This window comes from Rhagoletis zephyria, unplaced genomic scaffold, assembly GCF_001687245.7.
Source record: "Rhagoletis zephyria isolate East Lansing unplaced genomic scaffold, Rhagoletis_zephyria_1.1 Rzeph_scaffold_03708, whole genome shotgun sequence".
Classification (NCBI taxonomy): Eukaryota; Metazoa; Arthropoda; class Insecta; order Diptera; family Tephritidae; genus Rhagoletis; species Rhagoletis zephyria.
The window spans coordinates 23,994-31,295 of NW_016160791.1; positions in this window are offsets into that span (position 1 = coordinate 23,994).

Sequence of the window (7,302 nt, forward strand, 5' to 3'; positions counted from 1 at the left end):
AACTTTAAAGCCGTTTTCCGAGTTCTTGATTTTTTTTTTGATTATGAAACTCTTGCAGCAAATGTGCAATTTTATTTAACACTAGCAAATACCCGGCGTGCTTCACTGCGCCTTAAAAGTATTTTTGTGCTGTTTGATAACCGTATTGTATTATTTCACTTATTTTTTTTTCAATTTAATTGAATCAGAAATTTTAAACAGGTGCCAACAATCCTCAAAAATATTCTCGGCAGGAAACTTTCCTAAACGTCTTCACTTTGATACCCATATTGCAATATTCATTTTATATTATCAATAATTCTGTTGACAGCCATGTTGAAATATTTACTTTTTACTTTCAATTTACTTAAACTGCCATTTTCAAACTGGTGGCAACTCTCAATTTTTTTTGTTCCTATATCTTATGTTAGAACCCTAGCAATACGTTGGTGAAAACTGCATTTCAGACAAACAAAAATTCTAAAACTTATTGATTTGGCTTTTGTTACTCTAATAAAGACACTTACACAATTTTATTATATGTATAGATATTTAATTTTATTCTTATATTAAATTTCTTATTTTTAACCGACTACAAAAAAGGAGAAGGATATCAATTTGTCAGCATATTTTTTTTTATGCATGTTACCGGATAACTTTGGACCACGTCAACCGATTTTTTCCCCGTCGGAAAGGTAGTGTCTCACTGGAGGTCCCATACTAATTTGGTTTAGATCCGATCGTTGGATCATGCAAAAATAAACGGTATTCCTAAATTTTTATATGAGAATTGAAGTTGGTTGCGTTTATTGCTTAAAACTTAATTGTTTCTTACAAGCAACAATTTAATTTTTTATAAAGTGGGACTAGGTTAAATACTAGTACAAGACCACGCTACCTTGTAACCAACACTAGTAACCAGAATGGTCAAAATATATGGAGAAAATATGGTTACATTGACATTGCGATATCATTGGACCTGGCCACCTCTGATTAACCAACTACTACTCCTTTTGTACCAAGGCACATTCGGCAACCGATTCATATTGCCGATTGGCCACGAAGGAGTAGTTTTCAACACATATATCAGTTTTTACGTTTAAATGGTCCAGGCCAGATAACAAGTTATTAGTAAGCAACATGGTCCTTTTGCACATACTCGGTGCCACCTGGTCCACAAATTTTTGCAGGGCGTATACACACATACATATGTATGTATGTATATCAAAATATTCATAATTAAGAAGGATATCGCCGTTCACCTATTAAAAGTTGAGAAATTATACATATCGCACACCGTCTTCCAAAGAGTCGCAACTCAAAATTTGGCAGGATCCCGCGGGTCCCAAAACAGGCCTGAAAGCGTTCCTAGAAAAATGGGTAATAGAGAGCGAATACGTCCCACTTTTGGATCGTAAAGATGCAAATTCAAATTACCATAATAGCCGTTGTTTGTTTACATCCGAAAGCAAATTTTATAAAACACAAACATGAAAAATACCACCAAAGTTTCAGAAAATGTAGGTATGTATTTGCTAGTTTGCTTTTTCATTCAGATTCTCCGCAAATATGTAAAAGCTCGGCAACTGTTGCAGCTGTTCGCAGTGAAGTAAGAGTTTGAAATCGCAAAACAAAAACAAGTGAAAACAGCTGATTTGTTGATTCCGGCCATGACGAGGTGCCCTGCACTGTAATTCATTTGGCGTACTTAAAAAAAAAAAAATCAGGAGAGTGTTTGTTACAAAATAGAGTACATAGAAAAATTAGAGTAGAAGTAGAGAGCTGTAGAGTTGTTGCATAGGTATATGTATGTATATATGTATGTGGATGTAAATGGGTAAGTAAATACTCACGAAACCGAAGATGTTAAAAAGCAATTCCGAAATAAAAAATACATGTTTTTGTTTTTGTTTATATTTTTTTTTTGTTATAATAAAACCACATTTTGTTTTTTATTATTGAATCCAACAAATTAAAGGTTTTACATAAAATGCCTACAATTTGTTTTAAATTTAATGATAATAATATAGTAGGTATAGTCCATACTTTTTAATATATTTGTTATATGTATATGTAGATGTAGACGTATGTATATTTGTATATATGTACTGTATTACCTTATAAATATTTCCATATATGTTTTATGATTTCCTTCATTATTTTTAATATATTTCTCACCATTGAGGTTAGCTATATGTATTCTATAAGTAAACGTAATATATGTATGTAGAATTATTTATGTATGTACTATATGTTTATGTAGTGCATGTACACAGTGTACACAGCATGCACTGAATGAGTGAAAATATTTATTTATTTGTAAGTGTGTATATAAGTAAGTTCTATGTGTGGTAATGTAAAAATTATTGCATTTATGTAAATTTTAAATATTTGATTATACATACGTACAACATGTTTCACTGAATTCTTAATAAAATTAAAATCGCAAACTATTAATAAATAAAGGCGTTCCATGGTGATTTTTTTATTTTAATTTCATGTAAGCTTTATGTGTATATGTGAGCACTGTTTTTTTTAACTCCGGGAGTCTGGTGTATGGAAGAAAAAAGTAATGAAACCTTTTGAGGGGAAAGGAAAGTTTTAAGGAGTAGAAAGTAAGTATAGTGCTCATCATAACTATATGACACCCAAATGTTGACAAGTTTTGTCTATTTATTCTTATTATTTCTTCTTATAGTTATGCTTAACCCTATAAATCCGAGTTTTCAACTTTGGTCAAAAAAAAAAAAAAATCAACAAAGTTTCATCAAAATTTCACACTTTTACTCAGACTTTTTATAAAATTTTTTATAGTTGAAAAATAATTAAAGTTAAATAGCAAACAAATAAATGGTCATATACTTATGATGTGCACTCTATTAAAAAAAATTGATTTTAAGAAAAAAATATAAATAAATATCTTAATAAAGAAACGTTTTTTATTTAAATTTTTTATTGGAATTAGTATTTGGCAAAATATTCCTTTATGTAAATTTGCAAAATTTAATAAATAAAACATGATAAGCACTCTATTTCAGTAAAAAAAATTGGTTTTTTGCATAGGAATTGTGTTCTTAAATGGATTTTAAGACACAAAAAAACATTCTAATAAAGAAACTTTTCTCAAACAATTTTTTTATTCGAATTAGTATTTTTTGCTGAATTTGCAAACTTTTTTTATTAAAACTAATTGTTTGTTCTTTGTGGTGGTTTTTTTATAAAAAAATTTTCTTGAAAATGTGAAATTATATCTATTCTTTCTCTCATGTGTACGCGATTTTCAAAAGAAGTTTGTTTTAACAAACGGATTTCTGAAAAAAAAATCCATTTCCACTAAATGCGAACCTATTCGTATTTATTTCGCGATTCTAATAATAAGCAATTGCTTGGTCTTAAAGTTAAATTTTTAGCCTTTTTCTAGTAGAAATATTTAATGCTTGAAAATATATGTTCTTCAAATATACATACATACATAAGTATAATTTGAATTTTTGTTTCGCTCTCAGATTTTGATGATATTGCTTTAAGCTCAGAAATAATTGCTTTTAAGTTAAATTTGCTCTAAAATGATTAGTTATTAATAAATTTATTTATTTCTATTAATTCTACTAAACTTATCAATAATTCAGCTAATGAACACACATAAATATTTATATGACAATTTTTTTATTGAAATAATTTTGAAAAAATTATGTTTTAGTAACAAATTCAGTGTCAATTTGTATTTCTAAACTTCCTTATACGGAGATTAATTTAAGATTCTACATTGAAAGTACCCTAATATGCTTATTAAAAAAAAAATAAAAAATTTATACTTTGTTGAACTTTTACCATTTCTTAGACTCGAAGAGACGAAAATATAGATTTTTGGATAAAAATAAAAATTTCTCGTTGACATTTACGGTAGAATGTCCCAATTTTTTTTGGCGAAACTTGATACGCATACCATCCCGGGGAACTCTGGAGCTACTACTCAGCCTACAGCTCACAAAATAATCGCCGTTTAAGCTGCAGCTACCGCAACAATCAGTGGAATGAATCGGGAGACCTGCAGCGCAAACAACAAGCGTCTACGCCCTCTAGCAGTTGACCACTACCCAGCGAACATCGGGTGTTAAGATTGCTGTGGTCGACACAGCCTCCACTTGTTCATCTGAGGTAGGGCCAAGAACTTCACCAGAGCACACGCCATACCACCGGAGATGACCAAAGCGCATGGCGTCCGGACAAGATTATTTGCTGTCTAGCCAAAGAGTGGAAAATCATAGACATCATAGGCGACAGTTATAAAGATGACAGGAGTGAAGTACTAATGAAACAAGGCAACTCAGAGCAGACCTCAACATGTACAGACGTTGTAAAAGGTTAAAAGAACTTAAGCCTTCCTAGAAGCTCGTCTGCAAGCAGTTGATGTCATAGATATTCCCTAAAGAGACAAACAAACGTCTGTACCGATCACATCGTCGCTCCTAGTGGAAATATTGGAAATCCTCGAGGAGTTTGTCGCTGGAATATCCACGCATAGATGGAGAGTTTTGAATTTCTGCCAAGTAGTTCGATCCACAAAGCGCGTTGTTTATTTACTCAACACACAAAAGTTTAGACAATATAACCATCAGTGATAAGACTTTCAGCTGATTGTATAAAAATGCCTATAGCTGAGATAATCTGACTTGCGTAATTTCTCTTAGTCATCACTGAAACTCCCCGCGTTTCTATGCTCAGTACACTTGATCTACTGATGGCCGCAAGGAGGTGTACACGCTCGGTCCCCTTGATGGTGGTGAAATACACTTGCCCTTTTTTGAACGGAACCATTGTTAAAGGCGATAATGAAAGCATATACTATTTAGCGAATAACTTTGCATCGTAGTTGATAGTTGAGTTTAAGCAAAAGTTGTGCATCTAAGGTTGCATACTCTTGGGCGCATTGTGATTCGAGCAACTAGGCGAATTTACTTAAACCGCATCCAATCTTTTAAAGTTCATACATAAATAATCCACTAATCTAGTAGCAATTTAGCTCAAAAGTCCATATATGAGTTAAAAAATAATTTAAATTCAACATTGGTCGAATTTTTTGAGAAAACATTTTAGAGTGAATTGATTAAATGTGATTCAATTTTATTCAAAGCAAAAAGCTCATCTGAATTAAACAATTAATTTCTAATTTAATTTAATATTTTTTTAATAATATCTTTATAATTTGTGTTCATATATATTCATAATACATATGTACAGTAGAGTGCATCACTTTCCGTACGAAAAAAAATAAAAATAAAAATCGGTAATGTTTTTCCATCGGAGTTATAAAATTTATCATATTTTAAGACTGCCGCCAAAATAGTTTGGAAAAATATGAAGTTACATAAGCTGGAACGATTTGAAAATATCTAAGAAATCTTTTCATTTTGATTCCGTTGATACAATTTTTAAACATTAAGCTTAAACTCTTCTATATTATTCTAAGCTTAAACTCTTCTATATTCTTAGGTGATTTTTTTGAAAAAAAAAATAAATAAAAAAAATGTATTGATAAAAAATGTTTAATCTTTATATTTTACTGAAATATTTTGGCAGCAGTGTTAAGATATAAAAAAAAATTAAATTTTCCGCGGAAAAACCCGCATTTTTTGGTGATGCACTCTAATGTAGATTTATGTGTAATTTATTCATTTTCACGGTTTTAATGCCTGAAAATATGTAGATATGTGTGTGTGTGTAAGTATATATATGTGTGTGGTTTATGAATTTGCCAACTACTTCTGTATTTGCTTATGCTGGTGATAAAATTTGCTAAAAATAATTACATTTTAAAGACAAAATTCACTTTTGGCACAAAATACATATCTAAGTATGCCCCCCACTACACCAAAATCTTTACATACATTTTTTATTTTGTATTTTTTTTTACAAAATTTTTTACTTACAAATGTCTTGCTTTTCACTTTCACTCGCGCTAAAAGTATGCTATCCTCGTGTGTATATTTTTTTAAATAAATATTTATCTTGAATTTAAATTTTTATTATTTTCAAACCGAGAAAAAATGTCGTACAGTCTCATGCAGCATAAAAAAAATGTTGTATGCTGAACTGTAACAAATAAAAGTGTATTATAATTAATCACTATTGGTTGTATGTATATATGTATTTGTATTGCTATTCAATAATATGCAATAATTTATTATATAATGTTTTCATTTTGCGTTTATTCCTGTTGCTTTATTGTATTTTCATATGTATTTTGTTTCGTATTTAAAAATTGCTAATTAAGCTCATAGCAGCAGTTAAAATTCTTGTTGGTACTTTTCAATAATAATATTATTGTTTGAATATTTTGGTTGTTTTTATTTTTGTAGCATATAAATATGTAGTATAATAATAATCTTAGTAATGTGCTGTTCTTGTAAATGTGTTATTAAGTTTTTGTTGAAAGTTTTTTGCTTGTATAGTCTATATCTTAAAAAAAGAAAAAAAAAAATTAATAAAAGAACTAAAAAAGCAGTAAACGCATTTGGTGGTCAATCAGCTATGCAGAGTGTNAAAAAAAAAAATTAATAAAAGAACTAAAAAAGCAGTAAACGCATTTGGTGGTCAATCAGCTATGCAGAGTGTTGCCACCCGCTCGCCTTTACTTTTGTTTTCAAACGCTTTTCAAATACTTACTTTTTAATTTCAACTCTGTGAAATAGAAATATCTCATTTTTCTGCACAATCCATTGTTTATTTAATTTTTTAAAAATACTCGTATTTTCGTACTTTTTCATTTACATATCTAAGTTGCCGTTAAGTGAAATTCGTGATATTCCTTTGTGTTGTTGTCGGTTTTACTGCCAAAGTGAAATATGTACATATTTACTCCTTTTTCATTTTTTTCTTTATTCATTCACTACTCTTATAATGCATTTTTTTATGCTCATAAGTTTTTTCACTACATTTTTCACTTGACTAAATTGTTTTTTTTTGTTTTACACTTACATTACATAACTAAATTTTTGTTGTTTTATTTGTTGCTCTTGTTGTTGTTGTTTTTTTTTCAAGTTGTATAGACTTGTATACTTTATTTAACTTTATTTATTACTATATATAATTTTTTTTTTTTTGAAATGGTGCCTACATACCATTTAAATTTTATTTTTCTATAATTTCAGTGATAAATTAAAGCCAATCAAATCATTACCCTTTTGCTCTAAAATCACTTTCACTACATAAATGTTCACATACTTTTTTTGCATGCAGTTTGTCTGTTCACTAAAGTTTGTAAAGCACTTTTCCCCAGTAAAATATTGCACAAGAAAATGCCACTATTATTAATTATGTGTA